At 43.6% G+C, this 20643-nt stretch overlaps 1 protein-coding gene across 4 annotated transcripts in view; it reads right to left on the bottom strand.

Annotated features, from left to right (window-relative positions):
- The window catches only part of Ddc (dopa decarboxylase), a 119816-nt gene that overhangs the window by 89578 nt on the left and 9595 nt on the right, over positions 1-20643 (bottom strand). The window contains exon 1 of one of the 4 annotated variants that reach the window (XM_078039746.1): positions 15101-15277. The exons of the other annotated variants lie outside the window; for them this stretch is intronic. The gene's annotated coding sequence lies outside the window, so the exon portion shown is untranslated. Of the gene's footprint in view, positions 1-15100; positions 15278-20643 lie in introns of those variants that run through there. 4 annotated transcript variants of the gene reach the window in all.

Below are 20643 nucleotides of genomic sequence, written 5' to 3'. Positions count from 1 at the left end.
ACCAAGTCAATTGACGGTTCTGTAAGCAGTTCAGTGTAAGTTCTGTAAGCAGTTCAGTGATGGCTATTGCAGAAACTGTAGATTAGTTTTATCTTTGTCTTCACCGGCACAGGGATGAAGATAGGAATTCTGGCAATAATGACTAAAGAAAAAATTAGGTAACATTCCAGAAGACACTAAAAGAAAACAATTTTCTTAACAATTTACATTATAGTGAAGAGAATTATTAAATATAATGAAAACTAAAGGTGAGAGCAAACAAACAGATCTGTTAACCTCCTTTTTTGTTTACATATTAAAACAATTCTTAACAGTTATTTACCCAATTTAAATTAAACCATTTAAATCACGTGAATAAAAAAAAAAAATATTTGGATCCATCTTTTCATGAGCGCTCATCATATATGATATATAGAAATATGTACATTGGACATACGTACATTCAAACATATAACACAAAACACAAGTGTGCACACATAACATAATACATACAACACATAACACAATAGTAAAGGCCTTATAACTTTTTACAGGTAAAATCTCTATTGCAATGTTTAAAAACTCTATAGTCAAAAAAAAAAAAAAAAAAAAATAGAACTGATCAGCAAAACATTAACCTAGGTCTGTATGAGCTCAAAAAAATAAAATAGAACTTCATGATATGGGAAAGGGCAATAATAAAATAGATATTGAAAAAAGCATCCTGGTTCTGTCGCAGATGTAAGGATAGCCAAATTGGAGTTTTGGATATCAGCTATTATGGATTTGAGCTAAATCATCTTCTTTTTGGTCTGTAGAAATCGCTTTAGTTAATCTCTCTGGAATCCAAATCGGCTGCTGTTCTCTCTGTGGAAACACAAAAACAGACCCCCGACTCCAGACAATCACTGGGTCAGGATTTTAGTTAATCTCTCCGGAATCCAAATCAGCTGCTGTTCTCCCTGTGGAAACACACAAACAGGCCCCCGACTCCAGACAATCACTGGGTCAGAACCTTGGTTAATCTCTCTGAAATCCAAATCGGCTGCTGTTCTGGGTCAGAACCTTGGTTAATCTCTCTGGAATCCAAATCGGCTGCTGTTCTTCCTGTGGAAACACACAAACAGACCCCCGATTCCAGACAATTACTGGGTCAGGACCTTTCCATTGTCCTGTTAGAATATCTTTCCAAAGTACCTTGGGCTTATGTACATTTTTTGGACACATATGCCTTTCTGCAGCACTAAGTCCTGATGAATCCAAATTTAAAAAGTTTAGAGTAAAAAGCGTTATTTTAAGTTTATCTTTGGGGAATATATACCTCTTCCCAAAGGAACAGTAGGCTTATTATTGGGACGCAGCTCTTCTACTCTAAAAGGACTTTTGATAAGTCCTGGGGTAATTGATTCCAATTATGAAGGTGAAATAAAAATTATAGCCAGTTCTCCAAAGGGTATATCAGTAATTTCACCAGGAGATAGAATAGCACAGTTACTAATAATACCAAGCCTACATGATAAATTTTCCAGTCATGTTGTAGAAAGAGGTTCCAAGGGATTAGGCTCCACAGGTGTAGATTGGGCTATGCTTTCTTTAAATTTAGATTCTCGCCCCATGCTAAAACTAAATATTCAAGGACATGAATTTAATGGGCTACTGGATACAGGTGCAGATCTTAGCATCATCTCTCGTCAAGAATGGCCAAAACATTGGCCATTACAACAAGCCACTCAATCGCTTCGAGGCCTAGGAGTGGCGACTAATCCCGATAGAAGTGCAATGCTATTAGATTGGAAGGATCCTGAAGGATGTGAAGGAACTATACAGCCATATGTATTGGATCATCTTCCCGTAAATTTATGGGGACGAGATGTCTTAGATCAATTAGGTTTGACATTAACAAATAATATCAATCAAAATGCACCCACTATTATGGCTAGACAAGGTTTTAGGAAAGGAAAAAGATTAGAAAGACAAGAACAATGTATAGCAGCACCAATACAAATAGATCAAGGAACAGACAGACATGGGTTGGATTTTCACAAAGGGCCACTGAGACAATAAAAATTACATGGAAATCAGAAAGACCAGTATGGGTTCCTCAGTGGCCCTTGACTAAAGAAAAGACACAAGTAGCCCATGATCTGGTCAAACAACAATTAGCGGAAGGACATATACAACCTTCTGTATCTCCCCATAATACTCCCATTTTTGTCATCAAAAAGAAATCTGGTAAATGGAGATTACTGCAAGATTTAAGAGCCATTAACAATGAAATGGTCATTATGGGACCTGCTCAATCGGGGATTCCTCAATTGTCTGCTTTGCCAAAAACTTGGTATGTTTTAGTTATAGATATTAAAGATTGTTTTTTTTCAATTCCAATTCATCCTGAGGATAGTCCACGTTTTGCATTTACTATCCCTGCACTAAATCATGAAGGTCCTGATCAGAGATATGAATGGAAAGTACTCCCTCAAGGGATGGCTAACAGCCCAACTATGTGTCAAATTTATGTTAACAAAGTAATCCAGCCACTTAGAAATCAAAATCCTGAACTACAAATATTTCACTATATGGATGATGTGTTATTGGCACACAAAGCTAAAAACACATTGCTAGAATGTTATGCCACACTTACAAACTTATTAAAAAATTATAATCTAGAGATAGCAATAGATAAAGTGCAATTAAATTTTCCAATTAATTATTTAGGAGTTCTATTATCCTCAACCATGGTCCGTCCACCAAAAATTCAAATACGAGTAGATCAACTCAAATCACTTAATGACTTTCAAAAGTTATTAGGAGACATAAATTGGACTTACTTGTTCAGCGTGTACTCTTCTACTAGGGTACTAGCTATTTCTTATTTAATCGCAAGAGTCCTAATACATTAACACTGCCACCCACTATTACATTTCTAGCACATTTTACATTTTCTTCATTTTTTGACTTAATTTTGGTTATGATTTTTCTCCCAACCTAAAAGAATTTTAATCTCAATGTAGCAAAATCTTATAATCTTTTCTTTATGGTTTGGACCATGTATATGACTATGAGAAATGCCTTTTAAAATGTGTATTCTAATAGTCTCTATTTACCCTACTGAGAGGAAGCACGTACAATTCAATAAACTGAAGACTCGGAAGGAGATGTGTGAAATTAAGAAAGATGCTTGGCTTCTCAGAGATCAATTGCCTCTTTCTAACAGTAATAGACTATAACATAGCCCCAAATGAAAGGCTTTAGGAAAATAAACAAACAAACACATACGAATTTTCCACCAAAAGAAATATTACCAGTCAAATTGTAGGATAGGACCTGGTTATTCTTTTTTAAATCATCCTCTGTCCTTTATTCACAGATTATTTTCCACCAAGACCTTTTCAGAAGGCTGTTAGTGCAAAGCCGCAGAGAATCTTATGCTCATTCTGAAGCTGTTTGATATTTCATGCCCCCAAGCTTGGCAAATATTAGCTGGAAGATGTAGACTATGATAACAGCGATGGCTTATGCCTCTCCAGGCCCTTGAAAGAGCTTCTGTTGACATAATCTGATGTGTGTCTGCAGCAGCTGCACTCCACACTATTTTACATGCAGCCCCTGTTGTGTGCTGTGCATGCATAGTGAGTCAGTTACTTCCCTAGATTTCTGGCTCAGTACTTTATTTCAGTGATAGAGTCCAACTCTAACCCCATGTGCTTCAGGAAGATATGAACTCCCTCAGATCTCCTGATCAATCTTCAATCAAGAGATTTTTATATATACACATATATGTATTTTTTTCCCAAAGATATTGTTTGCTAACCATAGGATTCTCCAAGCAGGGTCCTCAGCTCATGTATTTTTATATTCTCAGGGTCAATCACAGGCTACAGGACATAGGAAGCACTGTGGAGGTTTGCTGAATGATGAATGAATGAATGAATGAATGAATGAAAGTTGGTCCTCTATTTTATTTCTGGTTATATGCTATATTTGACCCTACTTTCTAAATTTAAGACACCCCACACCAGCAGCCTATCACATCTCTGCCACAAGAGTCCCAGAGACATTAATGACTTGGGAACAGCAGTCCTCTTTCACTATGGAATCCTGACCCATTTCTACCACCCAACACCTCTGACTCAACTCTCAGGCACTGGAATTTCACTCCTTAGACTCCTCGGCCACAGCCACTTGCCCAGAACATGACCCAGCCCTCTGGATGATGTTTGTACAGACCATGGATGTGAAGTGGGAATTCTGCCTCCATGGGACGTACTGTTGCCAGGGAATACAAACCTGAATCTCACAGGACCAACCAAGCCCCACTGCTGTGTCTATGAGCCAGTCACTTTCTTGCATGCTGAGGGATAGGACAGCCACAAAGTGCTTTGTATCTGTCCATGGTCCTGCCTATTATTTCACACAGGACAGTTTACTTCAAACCTTGTGACCCTGGAGACTGTATTTAACCCCTCTAGACTTTCATTTCCTATCTTGATGAAAAGAATATTGTTAACATTTTTATACTATTTTTCCAGGAAACAATATGAACCATAATTTATATTTCAAAAACACTGATCCCTTTGGAACTGGAAGAGTCTCTCTTTCTCTCCTTCCTGCCCTCCACTTGAGCATATATGTATAAATCCAATTTGGGGCCTGTACCACTATTGCCATTGCTGCTGCCTCTGATTCCACTGCTGCCAGCCTGAGATCTCCTGGAGGTCTTCTTTCTGGTTGCTGCTGCCACAGAAGTAACTGTTGCCCCAGCTGCAACTGAAGCTGACACTGCTGTTGACCCCTGGAGATTGCCTGGTCAAGCTGCTCCCATAGCTGCAGTTTCAGATGCCCCTGCAGCTGCTGCTACTGCTGACCCTCTGCCTGCTGCCAACAACCATCGATACTACCTCTGCTGCCATGGCCTAGAGGACTGCTTTGGGGGAGACTCCAGGCTTGGTTGTATATGGATGCACCCATTTTGGGACACCAGCCAGCGCCTGGAGCCTGGGTGCCAACAGGTTTACCACCACAAGGGCCTCTGTCTGGGGATTCCAGCTGGCACCTGCAAGTCCAGTGTGGAGGTGCCAGTGGGTTTGAAGGAGCCTGGAGCCTTCCTGCTGAGAGTGCTGATAGCCCTTCTTGCTGTTGCATCTCAGAGTTGCTCCTTTGTATGAGTATATCCCTGGTGGTCTCTCTGCAACTAGGAGCAGCATTGACATCTTGGGACTGCAGTGTGGCCAAGCCTGAGGTATCTGAAGCCCAGAGCGGTGGGATAGAGACTGGGTTTGTGAGGGCTGATCTGGATTTGATGATACCAGGAGATGTAAGAGACAGGGCTGAGAAACTGTTGGACACTGACAGACATTTTGACTTTCCAGAAAGATTTATTTTGTTTTATTTTATTTTTGGATTCACTAATCTTCCTACCATATTTGGAACAGAATGTTCTTTATGCATCAGTGTGTGGAGCACAATGATATATGAATGGTGGTTTGCATTTTTGTTGTATTCTATGTCTTTAGTTTTTTTCTCTTTGTTTGTTATTCTTCCTGTCTCATCTATTTTCTTTCCAACTTTTCTCCAACCAATATCCAATCTCTGTCAGCTCCTCTTCCACTCTTCCTGCGAATTTTACTTCTAGCTTTTTTCTTCCTCCCTCGTGAATATTGGATACTACATTACCACTGTTCTCTCATCCACTATTTAAAATTCTAAATCATTTAACAAATATTCTATTTGTACTATAGATAGTTATTGAACTCATCATTTTGGTTTAATGTGAGAAAGCAGTAGATGCCTTAGTGGGAGCTATTAGGCTTAAGGCTATAAATGTGTATGCTGGGTGTGGTTGATATTGGTCTCACCAGTAAAGGTGAAGTGCTGGAAAAGGGACACTAAAAATCTACAGCATAGAATTTATCCTGCCTTAGATCCATACTTTTAGATGTGAAAACACACTAACAACATGAAAAAACAAGGGAATAAAGTGCCCCAAACAAACCAAGATGCTTCAAAAACAGAAGCTACTGATAACTCAGGAGAAGAAATGTCCAAGAAGGAGTTCAGATTGTACATAGTTAACATTGATATGTAAAATAAAGGATAGTATGAGGAGTGAAATCAAATAAAAACTACAAGAAGTGAAAGACCACTCTAATAAAGAGTTAGAGATCATGAAAAAAAAAAACACAAGCAGAAATCCTCAAAATGAACGAATCAGTAAACCAAACTATAAATTCAATAAAAGCATCACCAACAGACTAGACCACTTGGAAGACAGAACCTCAGGCAGAACCTCTAATCTTGAGAGTAAAGTTGAGCATTCGGAGAAGATAGTAAGAAATCATGAACAGAACATCCAAGAATTATGGGATAACATGAAAAGACAAAATTTAAGAGTTATTGGAATAGATGAAGGAGCAGAGATACAAATCAAAGGAATGCACAATCTTTTCAATAATATAATAACAGAAAATTTCCCAAATCTAAAGAATGGAGTGGAAAATCAAATACAAGAGGCTTACAGGATCCCCAATGTACAAAATTACAGCAGACCCATGCCAAGACATCTATAATGAGAATAACTAACACAGAGAATAAAGATAAAATCTTAGGCTGTGAAAGAAAAAAAATCAAATTACATATAGGGGGAAACCAATTTGGATCTCAGCTGATTTCCCAACCCAGACTCTCAAGCTAGGAGGTTCTGGAATAATATATTTCAATTATATATTGAAAACTGATACCAACCAAGAATTTTATATCCAGCAAAATTAAGTTTCAGATTTAAAGATGAAATTAAAACTTTCCATGATAAGCAAAAATTAAAGAATTTACAAATAGAAAGTCTACACTACAGAGCATTCTCAACAAAATATTCCATAAGGATGAGGTGAAAAAAAGTGAAAACTACAAAGGGAGGATCTACACTAAAGGGATATTCAACCAAATGGGAACTAAGACAAATCCAAAATCGAAAATAAATAAAAATGACAATGAATAAAAATCATATCTCAATAGTAACCTTGAATGTTGATGGCCTAAACTCATCAATAAAAAGACATAGACTGGAAAATTGGATTCAAAGTCAAGTGCCAACAATGTTCTGTCTTCAAGAGACTCACCTCATGGGCAAAGACATCCATAGGCTGAAGGTGAAAGTATGGGAAAAAGCTTATCACTCATATGAATTGCTTAAACAAGCAGGAATTTCCATTCTCATTTCAGATAAAGTAGACTTCAAACCAAGTTAATCAGAAGAGACAAAGAAAAACATTTTATACTTCTTAAGGGAAGTATATATATAAGCAAGACATAACAATTATAAATATTTATGCCCCAAGCAATAGAGCATCTATGTACATCAAACAAACCTTTCTCAATTTCAAGAGTCAAATAGACAACAATACAATAAAACTGGGTGACTTTAACACACCTCTCTCATTACTGGACAGATCTCCCAAACAAAAACTAAGTAAGGAAACTATGGAACTAAAAAACACAATCAATAATTTATACTTAATATATATATACATACAGACATACATACAGAATATTTCATCCATTTCTTCTCAGCAGCACATGGCTCCTGCTCTAAAGTAGACCATATCTTATGCCATATCTTATGCAACTCTTAGTAAATAAATTTAAAATCTCTCATGGCTAGAAACTTCTTCATGGTCTTGGTTGGAAACATTTCTCCCATGAAGAAGTTTCTAGCCATGAGAGATTGTGAATTGGAAGAATGACTCTGATACCTTGCATAAAAAAAATCCTCCAACCCTCTAATTACTTTTGAACTCTTAATACACTTATTAAACATGTTATTAAGCAGCTTTAGGTGAGCATTTTTGCCAGGAACCGCAAAGGGCATGAATAATCCAATCAGTTCACAAGAGTGAAATGGGGTACTCCATGAAGTGTCAGGCAGACCTGAGGTCAAGGAGCACCTCAAGTTCCGTTACTGTTTGTCCTTCAATCTCCAACCTTTCCAGGGCTTTCTGAAAGCCTCTGCAAAGGTGAGCAGGCATGAAAATACCTCCCATGGAGCGCTGCTGGGACACATGCACAAAGTGGTGTGTTAGGTACCCAGGCACAGCCCATGCTCAGTAAAAACTTTTACTAGCAACAGAGGAAGTGCTGTGTGGGGGAAGAGACGATATAGGGAAATACTCTGTACTCTGCTCAATTTTCCTGCAAACCAGAAACAGCTCTAAACATCTTAATTTTTTTTTCTTAAGTGAAAACCCAAACCTGTGGGAAGCCATCGGTGAAATGCATGAGGACATTTTCTCGGCATCACAGCCAGGGAGGGAATAGGTCTGGCATTTGGAATTTTCTGTGGCTCTCCCACAGACAAAAATCACCCAATGCATGTGACCCCACCCCCACCCAACCACTCGCTCAGCTAGAAAGGTCCCACACAGCACTGGAGATGGGGTGACCTGCTGTAGCCACATAGCCTCTCTGAGATGGGTGTGACCTGCCTAGATGCCAATCAACCTGCTGACTGCAAGACACCCCCAAGCAAGCCTCCACCCTTGAAACCCTACCTCTGCCTTTCATAGACCCCCTTAAATAAACCACAGGAGCCATTTTCCAATTGTCCAGCTCCAGCTCCTGTGTGGACTGGACCTATCAGGGGCTTCCATCTTTGAAACTATCCTTTCTAGGCTGGGAATGTGGCTCAGGCGGTAGCGCGCTCGCCTGGCATGCGTGCGGCCCAGGTTCGATCCTCAGCACCACATACCAACAAAGATGTTGTGTCCGCCGATAACTAAGAAATAAAATATTAAAAATTCTCTCTCTCTCTCTCCTCTCTCACTCTCTCTTTAAAAAAAAAAAGAAAAAGAAACTATCCTTTCTAACTCTTTGTCTTTTGTTCTTTACTAATTATTCTAGACTTTAATTCCTCAAGAGGTTTATTCCTCCTAGCAGGCAAGAATTCCCAGGCGAGGTGCTGGCCACCCCATGATATTTTGGAGCCCAGAACATGCACTACTCAAGAGGAATTTCAAGACAAGGAAAAATTTTCTTGCAAACCAGAAACGGCTCTGAATATCTTAATTTTTATTTTTAAAAAGTAAAACCTCAAACCAAACAGATATTAACGGAGGAAGAGAACTCCACTTTCTGACTTTAGATGATTTGGGAGCCCCTTTCTTTTTCCTCTAGGAATCATGATTTCATGTGCACTTCTCTTCCCTGTCTCACAAATTCATCTGCTTACAATGTAGAAATCACTGTTCTGAAACCGCTGGTTTTTTATCTTTCTTTCTTTTTCTGGAGACTCAATGCTGTTTAGTTAGATTATTTAATAAGTGTGAGGGTGGGAGCGGAGTGCAGCTCAGAGGTACAGATCTTGTCTAGCATGTGCCAGGCCCTTGGTTCCATCCACAGCACCAAATAGCACCTCAAAACAAAGTCTGGGAACTGGGGCAACAGCTTAGCTCTCAGGTCTTGTCCCACATCTAAATGTCATCTCACTCAGGTCCTCTGCATAGTGATCTTTAACAACTGCAGAGGGACGGCCAGAGGGTTGATATCACAACAACAGAAAGATAAAATGTCCCTGGAGGTGGCTATGGCTCTGGCTGTGGGCGGAGAGTGGACTCTGGGGATCCAGAGTTCTCATTTTGGGTCTTATCACTGCTTATCAACTAGTTACCTCTGGTGACCTGTGAAACTTATTAACCTCTCTGAGCTTTGGTGCCTCACCCCCCACCCCCCACCCCCTGCTCCAGACTAGAGGGCACTGCTCCTGGAGCCAGGGCTCAGGCTATTGGTGTAGAACTGCCATCTTAAAAGGAAATAGCAAAATGGTCCCAGAAATCAGGGGTGCTGGAACCCGAGAGACAATCTTTGAGGGTCAGGAGGGCAGAGACAGGACTATATCTGTAAGCAGAGACCTGAGAGGAGAGGATAGTTTTAATTTGTAGATGAGGTGTTCTGCAGGCACAATCACTTTCCTCATTTTACAGGGAAGGAATCTGAAATCCAGAGACATGATGCTGGTTGGTAGCAAAGATAAGGCAGAACTCAAGGTTTCCTTTGTCCTTTATGCCAAATTTCCTCTATCAGAATTCAAAAAATTAAGCCAGTGTACATCATACCAAATACACACATGCACTCATGCACACTTATCACTTTCTTGTACTCATACAATTGCTTTTATATGAATCACAGAGTTATTTAAGTAAGCACTCTCACTGATCTAGAAATTAGTTACCATTTATATGAACAAGATGTGCCAACCACTAATTGCAGGACGTCCCAAAGCAAGACTCCACGCTTGAAACCTTTCCCCGGCCTTTGATGGACCGCCTTAAATAAACCACAGGAGCCATTTTCTAATTGTCTAGCTCCAGCTCCTGTGTGGACTGGAACTCCTCTTGAGGGGACTGGGAAATTAACGTCCTTGTCCTTGAGGGACAGATTCAGTGGGTGTCACCTGCATCACGGTGCTGTGGTGCACAACCCTCTTAACACAGGCGGTGCTGTTTATCACAGTAAGTACCTGCAGACACACCGGAGGGTGTGGACAACCACTATGTTAAGGTCTTTGCTTATAATCTTCACAATTGAACGACTCTTCCAGATTCTTATCCTCTTTAACAGATGGTAAGTTTGAGGCACAGAATGGCTAAGCAACTAGACCAAGACCCCACAGCTGGCAAAGTCAGGTCACAGCTGAACTGGGGCAGTTTCTGTAGGCACTTGCTCAAGTGAAGGCTCTGGACTCATACTCAGAGAGCATGCCTAACAGATTTGGCAAATGCCTGTGGGTTGATAAACCCTGCAGAAAGACAACTTCAGGATGAGAGGTTTAAAAACCCAGCTTCTCCCAGAGCCTAATTGCTAATGAGTTCCTAGAGGACACAGCAGAGGGGCTCTATGGCTAAGAGATTGGCAAAAGGATCATGTTCATTGCCAACGGAAAAGCAATGCATAAAGGGGTGGGTTTGGACAGCTCTTTGCTGGAGGTGTGACCATAACCAAGCCCATTGAGCTCTCTGGTCTGCTCCTTTAGTCCATTCAGGCTGCTATTCAAATTACCACAGACCGGGTGGCTTATAAACCACAAACATTCATTTTGCAACATCCCGGGGGTGGGGGGCATTGGGGTCTAAGATCGTGAACAGGTTCTTGTGAAATCTCCTCCTAGACGGTGAACCGCTGACTCCTCCCCATGCCTTCCTATGAAATGAGGGATAAGGACTCACTTTAGTGTCTCCTCTACAGGTGGACCTGCACTTTACAATATTGTGCTTTTCAATATCACCGTTCTCTATGGCAGCATTCTTTCTCTCCACAGCCACAGGGAATAGAAAGAGCAGTAGATTTGAGTTAAGAGGAAACCCTCCTTGAGGCCAGCTCTGTTGTAGGAGTCTGTGTTGCTGTTGGCCAATGTCTTGCCCTCTCTGAGTCTCGGTTTCCTCATTTGTAAAGCAAAACAGGACAGAGAAATGATGTAGGCAGAAAGCACTTTGGATTTCAAATACGTGTCTAGTGTGTGTTATTGTTGATGTTATGAGAGCAAGGTGGGAGCCTGTACCCCTGAACTGGTCAGATGATTTCACTGTGATAGGAACAGCCATGGAAACAGGAGACCAAAGGGAGAAAATCACCACAAAGATCAAAATCCATGGGAATGCCTTTCTCTTCTGGGGATTTGACCACTACTCCTCATTCATTCCCCGTTTAACCCATAATGCCCCATTTGGGTATTTTCTTGGTTGACAATTCTCTATGGCATGGAGCCACACAGAAGGTGATGATTTTTTTCCCGTTCACTCTTGTAGGAAAATGCCGTTATTTCTAATCACATCTCTGGAAACATCCCGCAGCCTGCGTGGAAGAGACGGCTGAAAAAATCTATGACTTAAGCAAAACAAAGAATGTCTGGGATATTGATATTATTTCAATTGAGTCCTGACCAAAGACAATTCAAATAGTTGCAGTGAGGATATCTGTGGAGTTGGGGAGCCTTCTTGCACTTGACATTGTCCCTGTGTGCCTGATTACAATATACACAATTACACGGAGGACACAGTATGCCGATTTGCCCTGCTTACGACTGCTGGGCAGGGATTTCTCAGTGTCACCAGGATCCCGCCTGCACCCTTCAGTGTGTCTGCAGGCACTTACTGTGATGAACAGCATTGCCCGGTGCAAAGAGGTTGTGCACCACAGCACCGTGATGCAGGTGACACCCACTGAATCTGTCCCTCAAGGATATTAATTTCCCAGTGCCCTCAAGAGGAGGGAGTTGTGCAGTTCTTTCTTTGAGTTGCCACATTTCTTTCAGGAAAAAAAACAGGAGAGCACAGAAATGTCACCACCGTGGAGGGATTCTAAGCATGAACGCCAGTTTCTGTTTTTCTCAGCCATTCAGATTTTAAATTTAAAACTGCAAAACATTTAAATTCAAAATCGTTTGAATCTTATCACTTTCATTCATGTTTGCTATTTTTAAAAGTTTAGATAAGAACTACTATGTCATTTTAATTTTAACATTTCTCCCTCGTTCCCATTCAGTGTGATGCCAGGAAAGATTTTCCTGAGATAGAAAGCATTCTCCCACCTTCTTAAACATGTTTGTTTCATTCCTGATTCACCCCCTCAATTCTTTCCCCCTTTCTCTTATGCTTTTGAAGTCACATTAATAGTCTACAAGAGATCATAGCCATCTGCTTTTCTTATAGGCTTGACATGATTTGAATTATGTTCTAGCTAGTTGCTTCTTTTCATGACATTAATAACATCCTGTGACCATGTCATATATTGGTTTATCATCTATTATAAATATTGGACACCTGGCATTGTGAATCTGTTTGGTATGCCTTGGCACTCGAGTTGGGGAGTCTCATTTTTTTTCATGAGCCAGATCAGTAGTAAATATTGACTTCCCGGTTCATTGTGACCCTTCATTATTCCTTGTATTGCACAGTTGCCGGCTTATTACCCGATGTTGCTAAGAAGCCTAGATTTGAGGCTCTTCCAAGTCAAATCCCAAGAACACATTTACATTTGCTTGCCAGCTTCTATTGTCAAAAAAAAAATCAGTTTTGCCTAACCTCCCACTAAGCACTTGGTATGTATTTTCTCATTTAACACTCAACAAAACAGCAAGCTGAGTATTATTATTATTATTACTGTTAGGCCATCAAGTGCACAAGAAAGTGCATTGTTCCCACAAGCCAGTGTTATGATATCTTGAGAATCTATCATATGGATCCCAGACCTCAACAGGGCCTTCCACACAGGCTGGGAAGGCAGTATCTGCAACCAAAATGCAGTTCTAGGGATTCTGCCCATTCACCCCACACAGGAGAACAGGAGAACGTGGCTTCTAGTAAGAAGGATGAGCCTCCCCATCTGCCTCCTCACATGGGCTGACCCCAGTGGAAACAGAGGCTGAACAAACTCTGGTCTCCTTAGTGGCCCAAGAGAGGTGCTTGTCCTCATCTTCTCCAAAATAAAGTGTGTTGAATGGGTACCTGAGTACAGAGCACCATGCAAGCACTCTGCCTGTTTTCTCTATTTGAACATCACCTCTGCAAAGCAGCAACATTGCCCCCCACCCTACCCTTAGAAAAGAGGAAATCAATTCGGGCAAGCACATGGCTTATCTCAGCCCATGCAGCTCCAGAGTGTTTTTTTTTTTTTTTTTTTTTTTTTTTTTTTTTTTTTTTTTTACATATGGCTTTGTCCAAACTGGAAGACAAGCCCATTTCCCTCTTGCCTAGGATCCCTCAGCCACCACTCAGAATGCAATGGGATTTCAACATTTCCTAGAAGCCCATGTGCCAATGGATGCTCCCTATCCCGGCAAGGTGTATTTGTGTCCCTCAGTGTCTCCCTTCAGAAATGTTTATAAGAGCTGAGAAAAACATCAAGACCATTCTTCTAAAATGCTCAGGGTTCTAATTTCCCCAGAACCTTTCCCCAGACTTCCCACAAGACACAAGTTGAGGTTCCAAGAGCATAGGGTAAAGCCTACAGAATAATTGACATTTCCAAGAAGGGAAAACAAATATCACCAGATCCCCCGCCATTTCTTCCAATGCATGGAGGATTGAAAGGAGAATTTTGTTTTAATTATTTTATTCACACTGACTGTGCACAGAGGCTTACCCACCCTGTGCCCAGGAGAGAGAGAGAAAAAGAGGATGAGATGGACAGGATTTTGTCTCCTTAAAAAAATCCAGACACCTCTACATGCTACTGCATCGTTGTTCCGGGATGTCTGCTGTCCTTGCTTAGGGCTTGTAAGACCATTAGCTGGAGCATGGGGTGGCCCTCAACAAAAAGAGTCTGTTTCTCTCTGACACCCTGGACAACTGCAAAGAGGGTCAGTGGTTACACAGCAGGTGCACCTTTATTTTGATTCTGTTTCAGATGGGGTAACACTGCTTATGTGAATAAGAAATTATCTGTAGGGAGCAGAACCCTGCAAGCCTTTGAGAGAGAAAGATGATTAAGGGGAAAATCCAGGCCACCTGCTGAATTTCAGTGGACCACTCAGCAGCATCTTGTCATTTACTTGCTCCCAATTATTGAGCACCTACTGCATGCCTGACCCTTTATAAAATCAGACCTCCTATTTTATTTATATTTTACTCCAGTCCCGTGGGAAGATGCTAGTAGCTCTCCTTCACCTGCGGAGCACACCGGGTCCCTGAGCCCCACAGCCTCCTCCTTCCCCACCTCACTCCACAGCCCCTAGGGCTCTATGTGCACAGGAACGAGCCTGGAAATCAATTTCCACTCACTTGGTTATGCTGCTATCATGGCTCAAAGAACATGTGCTAAAAAAAAAAAAAAAAAAAAAACATTCAAAGTTCCAGATTCTTTGTTGTACTTGTTGCTCAGAGAAGACTCCAAAGAATTAGGCTGACCTAGGTTGGTACCTAATTTCTTAAAAAGTTCCCATAGCACCCCCACCACCTGCACACACTAGATGTTCAGCTGTCTCCTCTGGAAGTCTTAGCCTTCCTTCTGAAGGAGAGGGAGTCAGACAGGTAGAGCCAACTGCAAAGCACCCACCCCGACCCCCAGGTCTGCAGCCTTCCAGGATGTGGACGCTAAGGTCTGGCCCTGAGCCATGAGGACAAAGAATCGTACTCACAGGCAGCCGGGAGTTGCTTCTCTCCGTCCGCGCTCTCTCTCTCCCTTCTCCTTGGTGACAGTTAAAAGACACAGAGGATGCGATTGCCATTTATGTAGACAAAGTGTCCGCCTCCCTGAAGCCAATCAGCGCAGCTTGCTCTGCATTATTTACCCAGAGCATCTCCCAGCACCTCCTGCCCCCCACAGGATGTGAGAGTCATCCAGGAGCCTGGCAGGACGAAGTGGAACAGTGCAGTCTGTGGGGGCTGTGGAAGTGGCCAGGGAAATATGAGCCCCGAGTTCCTGGTCCTTGTATGGGATTCAGGGCCAGCACTCCCGGGCACTCTTCTGGCTACTCAGAAACCACAGGCTCCATTCCATGGGTAAATAAATGGTCAGCCCCGCATGAGGAGCCCTTCTCGGGATCTGCTCCTTCTGTGAGAGACTACTGTGACTCTCCTTAAGCAGGAGGGAGAGAGATGCAGGGTGCCAAGCTGCTTCCTGGATCAGAAAGTGAAGCCAGGAGCAGATTAGGATTTGAACCCAGGATCATCTCACTCCAAGCCCTGTTCTGTGACCCTTCAGCCTGCTGATATTCAAAGCAGCACTTATCTCTCCTCTGCCCGTGGGCTATAATGGGAAGAAGCATCCAGGCTGACAGTGCAATTCAAGGGGCTGAATTTAGTTTCTCTTTAATGTGCACACAATCATGTGAGCCTAGCAAAGGGTCTGGGTTGTGCAGATGAGGAAGGGTGGAGAATAGGAATCAAGTCAGATAAGCAGCAGCATGCAGGTTCCTCTGTCCCACACTCACACATGCATGCACACACATGTGTACATATGCACACATTTGCCATACATGCACTAAAGCACATATGAGTACACTTTAACACATGCTTGTACACACACACACAGGCACAACACATATACATGTTCAGGGCCATAGCATAGTCCTGAGTCCACGAGGAGAGTTATCCAACTCCAGCTTTAAGCAGCATCTCTGCACAGGAGCAGGAGCCAGGATGCAGGTGAGCCCTCCCGGGCATCAGGACTCACAAGGCAGCAGGGCTGCAGTGCCAGGAGCAGGGAATGGCTGAGGATAGCTGAGAGGACCTGGCCTTACCAGTCGGGTGGACAGCAGCCACATGGAGCAGAAAGGCATAAGGGGATTAGGCTGGTCTGCACAGATGGGAGCTCCTGAGCACCCCAGGCGCCACCATCAGGGTGAGCTGGGAACAGAAAGGAGGATGGCTCACGCTCCCCTATGGAGCTCAGCCCTGACCACAGAGGAGAGGCAGGACTGGAGCTGTGCAGGAAGAGCCAGTATCAAGCTGAACAAATTGTCTCCTAAGCGAACACCTCCCTGTCCTGAGGTGCAAAGGCAGCCCAGGCTTGACCTTGCTCAGGTACCTGTGATCAAGTGGGGAACTTGGAGTGCAGGATTGACCAGGAGCTTGGGGGACTCCATCAAGCTAAATGTGTGCACACAGGACTCCAGTGGGTTGTTGAAGAGCACATAGCTCTATCCAGAACAGGATACCAAAAAATACTGGCTACACACAAAAGCCCAGGTTATGGTGAGGAGTTGGATACAAATGCCTAGACCCGGGGAGTGGTGCTGTGAGTGGAAACTTCCATTTCATAAAGAGTCACCATAATAATGCCTTGCATTTTAATTAGCATAAGATATATCCCATGTTTGTACATTTATGTCAAAGTAGATTCTACTGTTATGTGGTAGGTGCAGGACAGGCTGAGTAAACTGTCTGCAGGGCATGCCAAACAAAGTTAGCTGCAGGATGACCTGGCCGCTCAAACCCTCTGTCTGATTCTTTATCACCTGTTTGCTTCAAGCCTAAACACCCAAGCAACCGCTCAAGGCTAAGCACTTCCCCACCTGCTCAAGGCTAAACACGTAGCCCACCGCTCAAAGCCAAGCACTTAACCCCCTTGTGTGCCAACAAGGCAGCTTGCAAACCCAGAGACCCTGTTAGATTTAGGCAGCACAGCAGAAGGGCTATAAAAGCCTTCCCCAACTGCCCCTCCCACTTCTTTCCTTCTTTCTTTTCTCTTTGTTGCACTGCTGCAATAAAGATCTCTTGGTTGCTCTAAGGGTTGTGGTCACTTTCCTTTCATTGGTGCCGAAAACCCGGGAGAGGGTTAAAACCCACTTTTGGGTCCCTCTTTCTTTGGAAGTGCCACTCCCTGGACAGCCTGAACCCATTTTCTCAATTGCCAGAACTCCCTCCACCACCGGCCTTCGATTGGTGAGTTTCCCCTTCCTGGAGTCCTAAACCCAATGGTGGTGTCAGGAGGATTTGACCGTTGATTGTCCAGCAAACCTCTTTGCCCACCTGCGGGGAGGAAAACACCCCACCACAGCCTTCAAGGCTACCGTGGCCCTCAGGGACTCCTTCCTAGGGCAGATTAGACTCCTGGGTTCAAAATTATTCCCCTTCCCTTTCCCAGCTGGTAAAGCCTATAGGCTTTGTAGGTCTCCCTCATAGGACTGTGTAACCTCCAAGGACACATAACAGAGAACTGAACATCACACTCCACCCAGACCTTCACGGTCTCGGTGGCTCTCCTAAAGTCCTAGTCCTCACCTTCAAGACTCGGCCGCCGGAGAGAACTTACCCTCCCCTTCCTCTCTCTTCCCCTGTCTCTCTCTTTCCTCTCTTTCCGGCCCTGGGAGTATCCGGCCTCTCCAGGAGGGGTCCCGAAAAGCCTTGGCCAAGGTCTCCCAAGGCTCCACCTCCATCCAGGACGAGAGCTTCCACTGTCAGGATTCGGTGACGACCAATCTCTGCAGCTCCAACCTGCCACTAAGGCACTCCTGATTTTTGGCTCTAGCGGGGACGCCCCTTTTGCCAATACAGCAGTTTCCTCCTTCTCTCATACTATCTTTGCGTCCTCTTCCCTCCTCCTTATACTACATTTGCGACATGGGTATTGTGTCCTCTCTGCCGGTCGACTCTCCCCTACAATGCCTCTTGGATAACCACAAAACCCTCTCCTTGACACCAGACATTAAACCCCCAAAATTGACCAAATATAGCACCCAAGCCTGGCCCACTTATCCCTTAGATAACCAAAGCAGATGCCCCCCTTTTGGGTCCCTAGATCCCTCCATTCTAAGGGATCTCTACAATTACTGTGAGCATTCGAAAAAATGGGTAGAGATGGCTTATGTCCAGGCTTTCTTCTTGCTCCTTTCCAATCCTGCTCTCTGCACCTCTTGCAAACCTCTACAAATTCTTCTAGCCTACAAACCAACCCCCCCCACCGATCCCCAACTTTCTCCTTCTCCGTACTCATCCACTACTTTTGACCCTGCGGATGAACCTCCACCCTATCGCCCAGCTCCAATAGATTCTCACCCTCAACCTTCTGCCCCAGACTCTCCGCCGTCACCCTCACCTCAGCAACCTGACTTCTCCCCTCCACTCAACTAGGTCAAAAACCCAAACCAATGCCCTTCCTCAAATAATTGCCCCCTCGCGTGAGGTAGCAGGTGCTGAAGGCATTATCTGAATACATGTCCCCTTTTCTAAGGCTGACCTCTCCCAAATTGAAAAACGACTAGGCTCATATACTACCAACCCAGTTGTATATACCAAAGAATCCCAGTATTTAACCCAGGCCTATAGCCTCACCTTCCATGATGTCTATATGATCCTCTCCATACTTTACTTCCTGAGGAGAGAAGATGGGTTTGGGAACAGGCTCGCACTCATGCAGACGAGATCCATCAGACCAATCCGGCACATCCCATTGGGCCCCAAGCAGTCCCAGACAAGACCCCTCTGGGACTACAACACCAATAACGGCATCACAAACGGAGATCATTTCACCACTTGTATTCTGGCAGGCCTAAAAAGGGCAGCCACAAAAGCAGTTAATTTTGAGAAATTTCAGGAAATTATCCAAGATAAACATGAGAACCCATCAGCCTTTCTGGACCGCCTTACTAAGACTCTCCTGCAATACACTAATTTGGACCCAGAAACCCCTGATGGCTGACAGTTACTGATGAATTATTTCTTTGCCCAAAGTTTTCCTGATATTCGGATCAAACTTAAAAAATTAGAACGAGGCCCCTCACTCCCCAGACCGAGATTCTTGCTACTGCTTTTAAGGTCTATCACAACCAAGAGGAGAAGGCTAAATGCCTAAAGTGCCAAACGCTGGCTCCAGCTCTCTGTGGGCCCTCTCAAAACTCATCTCCCATGTGGCAAGACCATCCCCTAAAACCAGAACCTCCTGGGGCTTGCTTTAAGTGTGGACAAGAAGGACATTGGAGCAGAGCCTGCCCCAATCCAAGGTCACCTACTAGACCCTGCCCAAAATGTTCCATGATAGGCCACTGGGCTTCAGATTGTTCTCGTGCCCGAAGGGGTGCACGGTCAGGCCCTAGCCGCCCCCATAATCTCATGGGACTAGCCACTGACGATTGATGGGGCCTCAAGACTCCTGTCCCAACAAGTCCAATCACCACGCAGGAACCCAGGGTCCAAGGGACGGTTGGTGGTCACAAAATTCTCTTTTTAATAGACACTAGAGCAACATTCTCGGTCTTACAGGAGTTTTGGGGATCCTTACTTCCCTCTCAGTCCCCTATTGTTGGGGTAGGTGGACAAGTAATATATCCCGAAACCACGCCACCCCTACCCTGTTTATTTTCAGGCCACTCATTCTCACACTCCTTCCTGGTGATGCCCCCAATGCCCCATTCCCCTTTTAGGCAGAGATGTTCTATCTAAAGTTAAGGCCATGATTTCCTTTCTGCTGTTTCTACCATCCTCCCTCCCCTCAGTTATAGCCGTGGCTGCCCTACAGGCTACACCAGATGATCCCCTTCCGCTTCCACAAGACCAAGTGAACCCATTGGACTGGGACCCAGAGACTCCATCCCTGGCTAAATGTCCCCAGTTGAGGTTCACTTAAAAAATACCTATCACATTCCAAATAAGCCTCAATATCCCCTCCCGAGGTCCAGTCAAAAGGGACTACAACCTATCATTTCCAGCCTTCTTAAAAAGGGCTTCCTTAGGCCCACACATTCACCATAGAATACTCCCATTCTTGCAGTCAAAAAAACCCAATGGGACTTACCGCCTGGTCCAGGATCTTCGTCTCGTGAACGAGGCAATTAAACCTATCCACTCACTAGTTCCAAGCCCATACACTCTCCTATCCCTTATTCCGGCCTCAACTTCCTATTTTTCTGTTATAGATTTTTTTTACGATTCCCTTGGCTCCACCTTCCCAAGACCTCTTTGCCTTTACCTGGACAGATCCAGATACTCAACAATCTCAGCAACTAACATGGACTGTCCTCCCTCAAGGCTTTAGAGACAGCCCGCACCTCTTTGGTCAGACATTGTCCGCCCGATCTAAAGGGCCTCAACCTCCCTCTTTCAACTCTTCTCCAATATGTAGATGACCTACTCCTCGGCAGTCCCACTCTAAACATTTCCAAAACTGACACCACCACGCTTCTTAACTTTCTGGCTGACAAGGGTTACCGGGTGTCTCCTCAAAAAGTACAATTATGAGACA

The sequence above is a fragment of the Ictidomys tridecemlineatus genome, chromosome 2, assembly GCF_052094955.1.
Source record: "Ictidomys tridecemlineatus isolate mIctTri1 chromosome 2, mIctTri1.hap1, whole genome shotgun sequence".
In the NCBI taxonomy this organism is placed as follows: domain Eukaryota; kingdom Metazoa; phylum Chordata; class Mammalia; order Rodentia; family Sciuridae; genus Ictidomys; species Ictidomys tridecemlineatus.
This window is presented reverse-complemented; position numbering and strand designations above follow the sequence as displayed.